Here is a 13,096-nt window from a genome sequence, read left to right as displayed (position 1 = left end):
CAAATAACTTATAATAACATAATATTTCTAATTCCTCAAGATGTTTAATCTATTATTCATTTCACTTGAACTGTAATCATTGAATTTTCAGTTTTGTTATTTTTAAAAAAACATCAATTATTTCAATTATGAATAAGAAACTTTATTACTTTCATAATGTTTTTATGTACAAATATTAAAGTTTCTGACTTATTTTCATTCTCTCTGAATAATCTGTTTTAACACTTATTGCAAGATAGATTTACATGCAACACCTTTTCTCAATTCTTGTTTGTCTGAAAAGGTTTCAACTTCTTCACTTTTGAGAGAAAAATTTGCAGGATACAGAATTCCAGGTTGGTGCTTCTACTTTAACACTTTGAATATTTCACTCCATTCTCTTCTCATTTGGTTCTGTGGAGAAGTTAGATGTTGTTTTTATCTTTGCTCCTCTATAGGTAAGGTGTACTTCCTCTGGCTTCTGTCAATTTATTTATTCATTTTCTTTTCTGAGTTTGACTATGCTATGTCTATGTATTGCTGGATTTGCTTTTTTGCTTTTTGTGGTTTTATGTTTTGGCATTTATCCTACTTGGTGTCCTCTGAGGTTCATAAACTGATGTCTGACATTAATTTAGGAAAATTCTCAGTCATTATTGTTTCAATATTTCTTCTGTTTCTTCCTTTCTTTCTTCTCATTCTAGTATTCCTATTATGCATATGTTACAGCTTTTGCAGTTTTCCAATTTCTATCTGCATATACTCAAGCTCAGAAAAATCTTTTCTCATCCATATCCAGTCTACTAAAGAATTCAAGATATTCTTCATTTCTGTTACAGTGCTTTTGAACCTCTAGACCTTCTTTTTTATTCTTTCTAACATTAATCCATCTCTGTACTAACATTATTCCACATGTTCTTTCATGTGGTCAGCTTTCATAAGAACTCTGTGATGTTAAATTTTCAAATTGTCTGGGCTGGGGATGCCCAGGTCACTGGTAAAACATTATTTATAGGTGTGGTCTATGAGTGTGTTTGGGGAAGAGATTGGTATTTGAATTGGTAGGCTCACTGAAGAAGATCAATCTTACCAAGATGAGTTGATATTATCTAATCAGTTTGTGGGCTTGAACAGAAGAGAATGGAGGTGAAAGTTTTGTGCTTGAGTGAGGACATTCATCTTCTTCTGCTCTCAGACATCCTGGTTCTTAGGCCTCTGGATTCAGAACAAAGCACACAATTGACTCCTAATTCTCAGGCCTTTGGCCTCCAACTGAGACTTACACTATTGAGTCTGCTGATTCTTAGGCCTTTGGACATGAACGTCATTGGGTCTCAGTTCTCCAGGTTGCCAAAGATCAATCTTGGGACTTCTTGGCTCCATAACTTTGCAAGTCAAGTTCTATAATAAATCAACCTCTGTCTAGACAGATAGAACGATAGGCAGGACATAGGTACAACTACAGGGAAACAAAATCTGAAATATAAGGATTCCAGCTTGGGAGCTTATATTAATAATAACATGGCCAATGGTGCCATCATCCACCTGGTCCTCAAGAAGAGAGGTGGGAGGAAAAAAACCTGTCAGGTTCCTGTTGTTGTTCGGTTGCCCAGTCGTGTCTGACTCTTTGTGACTCCATGGACTGCAGCATGCCAGGCCTCCTTGTCCCTCACTGTCTCCCAAAGTTTGCCCAAACTTTGGTCCTTACCACTGCCATTTCCCTCTCGTATTCCCCATACCCTACTCCAGACCCAAGAGACCCTTCCTTGCACATTTGCTTTCTTCTTATTTAGTTTGGAAGCTCAGATTATGGTAAGTTTCCTTTCATGCACACCATACACACACACATGCACATTGATAAGAGAGGGTGTTCTAAGACACTCTTCTACCCAGTGGTTTCTTGAATCCTTTTTGTTTGGGCCTTGACATGAATGGATTAATTTCTTCAGGCAGCCCATTAGAAAATGTAAACTCAGAGATATCCTGCATGATTGCATCATAGTACCAGGTGGCACTTAGCTGATAGAATATGGCCATTATCATCATTAATCATTTTGTACCTTGCCATGGGTCAGTAAACCTCTTTAATATTTCTTGTGAAAAAATATATATCATATCAGTTTTGTTACTCTGGAGTACTCTGATTAATACAAGTTCTTATCGTATTGATCATAGTTGTTTCAAATTCAAGGTCTGACAATTTCAACATCACTGGCATATCTGGATCTGGTTCTGATTATTACTCTCTCTCTTCAAACTGTGTTTTGCCTTTTACACCACCTGATGTTATTTTGTTGAAAGGTAGACAAGATGTTCTGGGTAAAAGGAACTGCTATAAACAATCTTTTAGTAATATGGTAGTAAGGTGTGGGGTAAAAATGAGGAAGAATTCTATATTCCTAGTCTGCCTTTCAGTGAATCTGCTCCTGGGCTATGAACTTCACAGGTACACTTTAGTATTGTTATTTTCATTTTCATGTATTGATGTAGGATTGCTAAAGGGGGCTAGAATTGAGTATTTCCTTTCTCCAACTTGGAAGGTTCAGTTCAGTTCAGTTGCTCGGTTGTGTCTGACTTTTTGTGACCCCATGAATTGCAGCACGCCAGGCCTCCCACTCCATCACCAACTCCCAGAGTTCACTCAAACTCACGTCCATCGAGTCGGTGATGCCATCCAGCCATCTCATCCTCTGTCGTCCCCTTCTCCTCCTGCCCCCAATCCCTCCCAGCATCAGAGTCTTTTCCAATGAGTCAACTCTTCACATGAGGTGGTCAAAGTACTGGAGTTTCAGCTTTAGCAGCATTCCTTCCAAAGAAATCCCAGGGCTGATCTCCTTTAGAATGGACTGGTTGGATCTCCTTGCAGTCCAAGGGACTCTCAAGAGTCTTCTCCAACACCACAGTTCAAAAGCATCAATTCTTCGGTGCTCAGCCTTCTTCACAGTCCAACTCTCACATCCATACATGACCACTGGAAAATCCATAGCCTTGACTAGACGGACCTTTGTTGGCAAAGTAAGGTCTCTGCTTTTGAATATGTTATCTAAGTTGGTCAGAACTTTCCTTCCAAGGAGTAAGCATCTTTTAATTTCATGGCTGCAATCACCATCTGCAGTGATTTTGGAGCCCAAAAAATAAACTGACACTGTTTCCACTGTTTCCCCATCTATAAGTTAGAGTGGACTAAAATTAGCTACTTCTTTTCCATCAGGCCAGTTAGGATTTGATAAAATTACAGTAAGTTAGAGTCTGTTAAAATAATATCTCTTGAAAGGAGATTTTGTTAAGAAAAGCATAATATTCTGGTGAATTTCAAAATGGTTATTTTTCCATCTCCCTCTGCTGGAAGACCAAAGAGATTTTTCTCTGATGTTCACTATGAGAACTTGGTAGAGTTCATGGAGGAGAAAATCATAAAAGTGAATCTCCCTGAAGATTGTGTCCTTCAGACTTGCTCACAGTGAGCCTCCAACTATTGATCAAGTACATTTCAGGGTTTCTTACCAGAGCATTGGTTCCAGTCAAAGTGGGATTCTGCTCTGGTAAATTGAATTATCTCTATCTACCTCTTTGTCTATCTAAATTTGTTTGTCTTGGGACTTCATTTCTCTAGCAGATACAAAAAGAATTCTTGGTTTTTCTTTTTCTTTCTTTCTTTCTTTTTTTTTTTTGTTTTGTTTTTTGTTTTTTAGCACTGCATGCTACTTGTCATTAGCCTGGAGCTATGACCCCTCAGCACTTTACATGCTGAAATAGAAACCAAAGTCCTTGAGATCAATTTGCCCCAAATCGTGTCCCATTCTTACTCAATGTCACTCACTATATCTATTCAGTCCATATCAAAATTCTAACTCTTCTTTTCTCAAACACAACATAATTTTCCACTCTCCCTTATCTTAGCACTTGCTGCCCTTTCTGCTGGATTTGTAACTGCCTTGGACTTTCCTGATGGTTCAGACGGTAAGCATCTGTCTACAGTGTGAGAGACCGGGTTTGATCCCTGGATTGGGAAGATTCCCTGGAGAAGGAAATGGCAATCCACTCCAGTACTTCTTGCCTTGAAAATCCCATGGACGGAGGAGCTTGGTGCAGGCTACTATCCATGGGGTCACAAAGAGTTGGGCACGACTGAGGACTTCACTTCACTGTAGTATTCATGCATTCTTAAAGACCTGGAATTCTGTTCCCTCCCTTGAAAAGTCCCCTGATTCCATTTTACAGAGACTCTTCCATCCATGTGCTCCCAGTAAACTTAATATAGATGTTTATATTTATTTGAAATTTATTTATTGTTATGTAAATATATTCCCACTTTCTTAGAATAATACTTTAAGGATGAGTCAGTGTATTTCTTGTTAGTTGTTTGCTTTTTTAAAATTAAAAGTATATTGTATTTTACTGTGCTTGTTATAGACAATTAAGTCTTAAAAAATATCAAAATTATGTTATCTTGTGCATACTTCCCGCAAATAGATAAAAATGAGAGTAAAAGCATTTAGGAAAATGAATCAATCATTATCTTGTAAGAGCGTTCCTGTTGTTTACTAAAAGGTTCTGCATATAAGATATGTCTCTTTGGGGACAGAAAGAATTCACATTAAATTTTCTAAGTGTGACTATTCAGCTAAAACGACACTGTCCTTAACTGTGTGCATACCAGAGTACAATTAATTGGCTTTGATCCATGAAGAATTTTTATTTTTTCACTTTAAAGGTTTAAGAAAGAAAAGAATCCAACAGCTATGAAGTTCACGAAATTGATTGGTAGATGGTTACCAACATAACTGATATGTTAAAAAACTTTAAAATACATGTTCTTACTTTGAAACAAATTTGGAAGTATCCATGGTCTTTACATTATTTTTTTTTCTTCAGTAATTTATTTATTTTTAATTTTATTTAATTTTATTTTTTTAATTTTATTTTATTTTTAAACTTTACAAATTTTATTAGTTTACATTATTAAAGATGAGTACATTTTTAATCTAGAGGTTGTTTGGGGTTACAACTGATAATATTTCTTTTTAAAATGTATTTTTAATTGGAGGATAATTGCTTTACAATGATGTGTTGGTTTCTGCTGTACAACAAGGTGAATCAGCTATATGTCTACATATATACCCTCCCTCAAGAGGCTCCCTGCCATCCCCCCCCTCCCACCCCCCTCTCAGTCATCACAGCACCCAGATGGGCTCCCTGTGTTATACAGCAACCTCTCACTAGCTATCTATTTTACACAGGGTAGTGTCTATATGTTAATGCTAGTCTCTCCATTTGGCTCACCCTCTCCTTCCTTCACTGTGTGCCTAAGTCTGTTCTCTATGTCTGTGTCTCTATTCCTTCCGTGCAAATAGGTTCATCAGTACCAAAAAATTTTAATCTTTGTGATGATTAATTTCTTACTAGATGCTTCTTCCCCAAATGATTACATTTGATGGATCATTTTATTTAACAATCATAGCAATCCTCTGAAACAGACAACTATCATTGTCTCCATGTTACAAATGTTATACATGAGCATCAAGAGAGGTTAAGAACTTGCCTAAGACAATGCTTCTGCTATATTATAAACTAGATATTAAAAAGAAACTCTCTGATTAATAAGTGTTTATTCTTTATGAGGGACTTCCCTGGTGGCTCAGATGATAAAGAATCCACCTGCAATGTGGGAGACCTGGGTTCAATCCCTGGGTTAGGATGATCCCCTGGAGGAGGGCATAACAGCCCACTCCAGTATTCTGGCTTGGAGAATCCCCATGAGGAGAGTAGCCTGGTATGCTAGGGCCACAGAGAGTCGCAGCACATTCTTTACCAGACTTCCATATTACCCTTATGACAAAATTTCAAAATGCAATGAAAGTTAAAGAAATAGGTTTGTTTCACCTATGTAATTATGTAAAGTATGTTCAGTTTGTATTACATGTGAAGTAAAATTTCCAAATTGCATTTTTACTTAGAAATTCTGAACATTTTAGTTGTAATAAGATAGGATTTGTAGTTCCACTTTTCTTTCCTTTAAGGCTTCACTCTCTCTTCTCCATCACATTTTCATTTTTGTATATTGTAAGGTGAAGAAAACATTTATATTAAGAAATGTGAATCATTTTATTTGTTTGAACAAATACTGTAAAACTGGCAAAAATTTTTCAGTGATTGCTGTGAGGCTGTGTATTTTCTACATTTCTAAGCAGAAGCCATTTTTATATTTATGAAGTTAATTATTGACATTGTGGTAAGTAAAATAATGATCTCTCCAATAAAATCTACATTATAATCCTCAGAATTTGTGAACATATTAGGGTCCATGGCAAAGGAGTATTAAGATTGCTAGCTAGTTAACCTTAAAATAGGAAGATTGTTCTCGATTATCTGGATAGAAATAATATCATCACAAGGGTTCTTAAAAATGGGAGAAGGAAGTGGTGGGGAGAGAGGTTGCTATGAGAGAAAGGTACAGAAAGATGCAGCTTTGCTGGATTTGCCCATGGAAGCAGGAGGCTATAACCCAAGGAATGTGAGCATCCTCTAGAAGCTGGAAATAGCAAAACACAACAAAGGAACAGATGCTCTCCTAGAGCCACCAGAAGGGAGTGCAGAGCTGTTAAGACCTTCATTTGCCTAGTATGACCCTTGTCAGACATCTGACCTGAATTTATTATCTGTAAGGTAATACATTTGAAGTGTCTGAAGCCTTTAAGTTTTCAGAAACTTGTTATAGTAGCAATAGAAAACTGGCAGTTATAAATTAATCTACTTGACTTAAAGTAAACACAGGGAAATACTTAGCTTTGTCATTTTACTTGCTATTTTAAAAAATGAGATGAATATCAATAAAGTGCCTTGAGCTAAGTTCCTGATGCTATTGCAGTTTGTAAATGTGTGTACTGTGCTAGTATACATTATATATGCAAGTATAGATCAAAAAATACGGTAGGGAATATATCAAATCTTACAGTAATAGGAGGAGTAGGTCACTAGAATGTGTCAGTAGGGGGTGCTCATGTATAGGGTACCACTGTGACTTCCGCAAACATCATCTGACTGGGGGAAGGGCACACCAGAAGCACCAATTCTGAGAAATACATGTTTGAAGAAAAATTCAGAACCCATTACTGAAAATACGCCAAACAGAAGAATCATTATTCTGCATTTATTCTTGGATATGTATTCCATATATGAATACATAATTCTTAAAGAAAGACTAATTTTAATTTATCAAATTTATTTTTGCCATATTTTTTTTTCTCGGTAGTATTTAATGAAATGCTTACATTGTGATCATACCAACTTTGAAAGTAAAAGAAAACATTGTAGCTTGTTTGCTATAAATTTTAGGTACAATTCTGGATATTTATGGTGTGATTGCACAGCATAGAATTGTTTTCTCAGTTACTAGAATTTGTTGTCAAGCAAATTTTCCATTTTGGTAACTGCTTCTATATTTTATGGTCATGTAGTCATTTATGTAACTTTTTTGAACTTTTCTTTTGGAATTTCAATAAGCAACAGTTCATGAATATTCCCCAAATATTAAGCTTACATTTTTCATTTATCTTTCTCTGTCATATCATCTGTTTCTTTAATATTCTTATATTTTTATTTTCTCACAATCAAAGTTACTTTAGTTTATTATTCATAATGTTAATGGAATCTTTTTGCTTCAAAAATTGAATTTACTTACATGAAATAAAGTTTTGTCCTAATCTAGGATATTTAATCAATGAATTGAAGTTATATAAAGCAATTCTAAGAGACATACAAAGGTAAAGAGTTCTACCATAAATGAAATAAACAGTCCGTCTGTGCTAGAAGCTTACCTTGATGCCCGACACAACCTCTATATACTACATGAGTGAGGCTGCATAAACCACATTAAAAGTCCAAACCTAAGTTAGCCCAGGGACAAAATGAATCAAATGATTTATTTGTCTTCTGTTCTTATCACAGATTTAAAGTTGCTCCAAAAGACCCATACAGTAAGAAATGCATTTTGTCCTTGTAACCAACTGTCTGAGATACACCTGTGGTTTAATAACTTGTTTTTTACTTCTTCCCACACTTCAGTTTGTCCATCTTGCCCTCTATCTAATCACTCTGTCTAGGACAAAGTTGTCTTTTTTAAAACATGGTCCCAACTCTTAATGAAGTCATGTCCTTTAACTGTCACTCACTCATATAGATTTAAGTAACCTACAGCAACATGCTGTTTTTAATATTTTCATTATCCAAGAACAAAATGGTAACCTATAGATAGAAGGCTGATGTTAATAGCTTGCTGTTCTAGACTACCTTTTATTTGCTTGCTGCTGAAACCCCTCCTGCCAAAGAGAACAGTTCTCTTGAACAGGCCCATCTAAGGTCAGACTTGCTTCTCTGTAAACTGAATCCCAAGGTAACTTTTATTAGAGAATCCTGCATTTATTTGATTGTGTTTATGTTTCTTAAACAAAAGAGGAGACACAAGTATTATCTGTAGCCATTTAAAATGGATTCTATGGCGACTTTAAAAGTAGGATATTTATATATAGCACAGCTATTTGCAGAAAAGTGTATCAGCTCATTCAAACTCATCAGGGCATTGGATAATATTTAGATAAGCAGAAAAACAAATTAACACTCAGTCAAATCTAGTTTTATTATTGTCAAGCACTGGGAACTTGTTTTTAATGAGTTAATAATTCTTAAAATGTCTCCCAAGTACATACTAATAGGCTGCATTTTTTTCATTTGTTCTGCTTATCACAAGTGTAGCTAACTTCATATTTGCTTCAATGATGGGATTCTTTCAGAGTGTTTTGACCTTTTAGTCAATTTGGAATGCTTTTTACTGCTTTGCCACAGTTAGGAAAGATTGATCAGTTACTATATAAGCCTTCTACATTTTAGAAAGCTCCTTTACACATCTGGGTCAAGACAGTTCACAAACAGCTGAACACATATTTTTATTGGTTTAATATTGCAGGTGGTTATATCACTCTCATAAAAGAGCTTTTACTTTCTTTAATTTCAATGTAGAATCTGGCAACTGAACTGATAATCAATCACATTTGTTCTGTTGCTTTTTAAAAGCTTAAATGCCTCATAGGAAAAAGATGCTACTGAGCAGACACAGTGGGATTTCATAAGGGTTTTTATTAGACAGACCCTATGATAGCTTAAAAAAAAACGATTTAATTTGCAGTGTGCATATACCACAGATATTACCTTTGCGGAAGAACCTATGGGGTATGAAATATCAATCTACATTTTTTAAAGATCCAATCACTTTAAATAGGTGTTGTGTCTGTGGGCCAATTCACAAGGGAGATAGGAAATGGAATGATGAAACAACAAGCAGGTGCAGCAAGTGAATTCATCTTTACTGGATATTTGAAATCATGAAATTCAAGTAGCATTTACTGTGCTCTTTTATTCCTACAGCTGCAAGATGTAACAGAAAGTGAACCTCACTGGGACCTGGGAGTCTTGGATTCTGTACATGGTTCTGTGCCTAAAGAGTTAGAAACTAAATTAGGTTCTCAAATACTAAGTGAGTGTAAATGAGATGATCACAATGAAAATGACTCCACTAGTCCAAAGCATTCAGCAGGAGTTTTGGGTTGCCCCCAAAATACCCTGAGGCAATCCTCTCTATAATTGGTAAGATCTGACAATAGTATCTCTTTCTGAGGGATATCATTAGTTTTTTAGTTGACAGGATATATAGCAGGCATTCAATAAATACTCACTTTTTTTATCTTTACCTATTTTGTTGTTCATTTTAATTGGTGGACTGTCAATTTAGATTGCCATCCTTGAATCTTTTCTCAAACATTTCCTGCTTCTTTTACTTCCTTGTACAGTGGAGGTTAAGAGGAGTGTAGGAGGTACTCCTTAGCTAATTTGAGCAAGTTCATTATTATGATACTGAAAACTGATAATATTTACTTGGTATCTACTTTCTTCTGAGAACTGTCATTGAAACATTATTATTTTAAGCTTAAAAACAGCTCTGAGATGTAGACAATATATAGCTATAAAGGAGTTTAGAGGATTTAAGTAGATTCATTAAGTACACATAAGCAATGATCAGTGGAACCTGGATTCAAACAATTCTTTGTCCATTTCCAATGTACTTGAATGTAAGCACTTTAGTAATTAATCCTAAGCTGGACCTGGAAAGATATGCTTTCATTCTTCATATTTTAAGAAACCCAATAACATTAGTTCTCAATAAAAATGGATTAAAATATCAAAGAATATATATTTTTATTAAAAATTCAAAATATCAGCAAAGAATAGCAGACATTTACTATAGCTCTACTAAATGGACAAGCTAGTTTATGCATCCACTAATTAAATCAATGTTCATATTTGTATCTTTAATCAAAATCTGAGTAAGATTTTGATCTCTGTCAGGCATATAGAGAAAGTAACTGCTGATAGGAACACTGGTTTAATGACAGCTTCTCACATTAGCAATGTAAGGTCCTAAAGGACTTGAAAAGGTTGGGAAAAGATGACCCATGAGGATTCACATATATGACTAGTGACTCATATGTCAGAAAGAAGTTAAATATTTCTATCTCAAGGCCCTTCTTATTGAGATATATGCAGACACACAAAAGGCATTGTTGAAAAAAATGCAAGCAGGCAAATAAACACAAAATCAATTCATGGAATCAATGGTCCATTAACTGCATTCTTTTTCACATAGAAACGTCATTTTAGAACACTTTGCAAGTAAGTGTTCCTGAAGAATAAGGCTTTCAGAGTAAAGGACAGAAAGCAATCAAGCTACATGGATAAGGCCAAACTATTAAGTCTTTTTCACCATTATGGAGAAATGAGCTAGCAGTAGAACTACAGACTAAGCAAAGCTAACTCCATAATTCTCAACACAGATGGTGTTTTAGAATCACCTGTGAGGCTGGGGTCCGCTCCTAGATATGTTCAGTTGCCTGGTGTGGCCTCCGATCGCCTAAAACCTTTATAACAATCAGTTGTTTCAAATGTTCAGGCAGAGTAGAGAACTATTTTTCTGGTAAACTACTTAAAGGAAAAAAAAAATTCTCCAAATTGTATTGACTTAAAACAGCAATGATTTATTACTTCTTACCAGTTCTTTGTGAAGTCAAGGAAGTTCTACTGGGTGGTTCTGCTCTAGATGTCATTGACTGAGGTCCCCCAACTGGTGGACTTCCACAGGCAGAAGAGACTGGTCCAAGTTTTCACTCACATGACCAGGCGTTTGGAATCTCTTCATGGCCTTTCCATTTTCACATGATGCCTAATCATTTATGAGTGTTATCTTTGCTTCTCTATAGTATGAAGGTTGCCTCCCCTGGAGAGAAAAGAAATAAAAACTGTCAGTTTGCTTTAACACCTGGCCTTGAAATTTCCAAGAGATCGTGTCTGTCACATTGTATCGCTCAAAATGAGTATCAAAGGCAGGGAATTTTGACTATACCTTTCCCCATGGGAAATGGTGAACCCTTTATGTCCACCTCTAATCCACTGCAAGCTAACTCTCCCCTAGCTACCTGTTCTGTGGCCTTCAGGGAAAAGTGTCTGTACAGTAGAGCAAGGTTTCAGGTAGGGTTTCAGGTGAGGACAAGAGGGAAGGTAAGAAAGAAAGAAGGAAACTTTTACGACAATGCCCATATGCAGAGGTTGTAGAAGAGTGTATACATTATATAATCAGGGTGTCAGAGAGGAATTTGGGGGAGAGCGTTAGAGAAAAGGTAAGAGAGAGTATAAACCCAGGGCAGAGAAAACACAGAATGTCATTGAGGTGACCTGAATGTGAGTAGTGTGTGAAGAACAGGAAAACTGAGTTTAGGCAGCTTCGGTTTCCAAAAGTCTTCTCAGATTGAGGGTCTCCCTGGCAGTCATTAGGACCATTAATCAAATAATTTTACTCTGTTGCCTTCTGGGTACTTGGCAGATTTGCAGTTACCTACCCTGTGGATATTATGCATATCCACATGATTTGCTTCAGGCAATAAAATGTTAGATGTGGAACCATGAGTCACTATATATCCTCTAATATGGATACTTAAATAACTAGGATTATCAAAGTCTTTCCTGTCGATAGCTTTGGACGTGGACATGAAATGTGGTTCAAAGTAATCTCTTTTGGTTTGAAGTCATTGCCATTTTGGACGTTTCTTTGGTTTGCTCTGCAGTATAATCTACTAACCAGGTGGTGCAATGTTGCCATGGATAGAAAGGGAGTGCTCCTTTTCCTCATTTTTAGAATAGTTTCATACTGGCGCTAGAGATTTACTGTTTCTCCTGGTCTGTAGGTTTAGACAGAGGTGAGGTGAAGTAAGTTTATAGTGAGATTCATGGTCTAGCACACAAATCAGCCTTGAAATACTCTCTTAAAATGTCCTGCCACTTGAATCTTTTTGTTCATATTTTATAATTTTATATCTTCCCTATTTGTTGGTTATTGGCCTGAATGGATGAGGCTCGCAGTGAATTATTTATTCAACTTCCCTGACCTAAAGTCACTCGCAAGGAAGGCTTTACTGCTGAAAGTGCCATGTTTATAAAGGTGGCACATGGAGATGTCTTACAAAAGGAAAACATGCAGAATTCCATATCAGATAAATGTAAGACTTTCTTTCTTTTTGTTGTTGTTTTTAGGGAAGTTAGTAGTACGTTAGCATCTACTTTGGGCTTAGAGGTCAGGAATCTACATCTTCAACTGGTTACCTGAATATCAGAGTAAATGGACTAGGGTGGTGGGCTTAATGTTTTTATATAGGTAAAGTATCCATATTAATTTAGTTGTATCTGTGAAATATTCATTGTGTTAAGATGCTTTTTCTGCTTTCATCTTGTTGATGCTTCAGATAGGGTTTCTATTTAGCTGTTTTTTTTTCAGTAGTTATGACAGTGTTGTGGCTTATTAGAGCAAATTCTACCCTACACTTTTTCTTCTATTAATTAGATTTTTTCAGTAGTTTTAGGTTCACAACAAAACTGACATTAACATAGACCAAACTCTATATGCCCTGTTTGTGTGTAAGCATGAATGTGTGCACTTGGGTGTGCACATATATGCCTAAATGCACACACGTGCACACACACACACACACACACAGAGCCTCTATGACCATCAGCATCC

The sequence above is a fragment of the Bos indicus x Bos taurus genome, chromosome 17 (genome assembly GCF_003369695.1).
Source record: "Bos indicus x Bos taurus breed Angus x Brahman F1 hybrid chromosome 17, Bos_hybrid_MaternalHap_v2.0, whole genome shotgun sequence".
Classification (NCBI taxonomy): Eukaryota; Metazoa; Chordata; class Mammalia; order Artiodactyla; family Bovidae; genus Bos; species Bos indicus x Bos taurus.
This window is presented reverse-complemented; position numbering follows the sequence as displayed.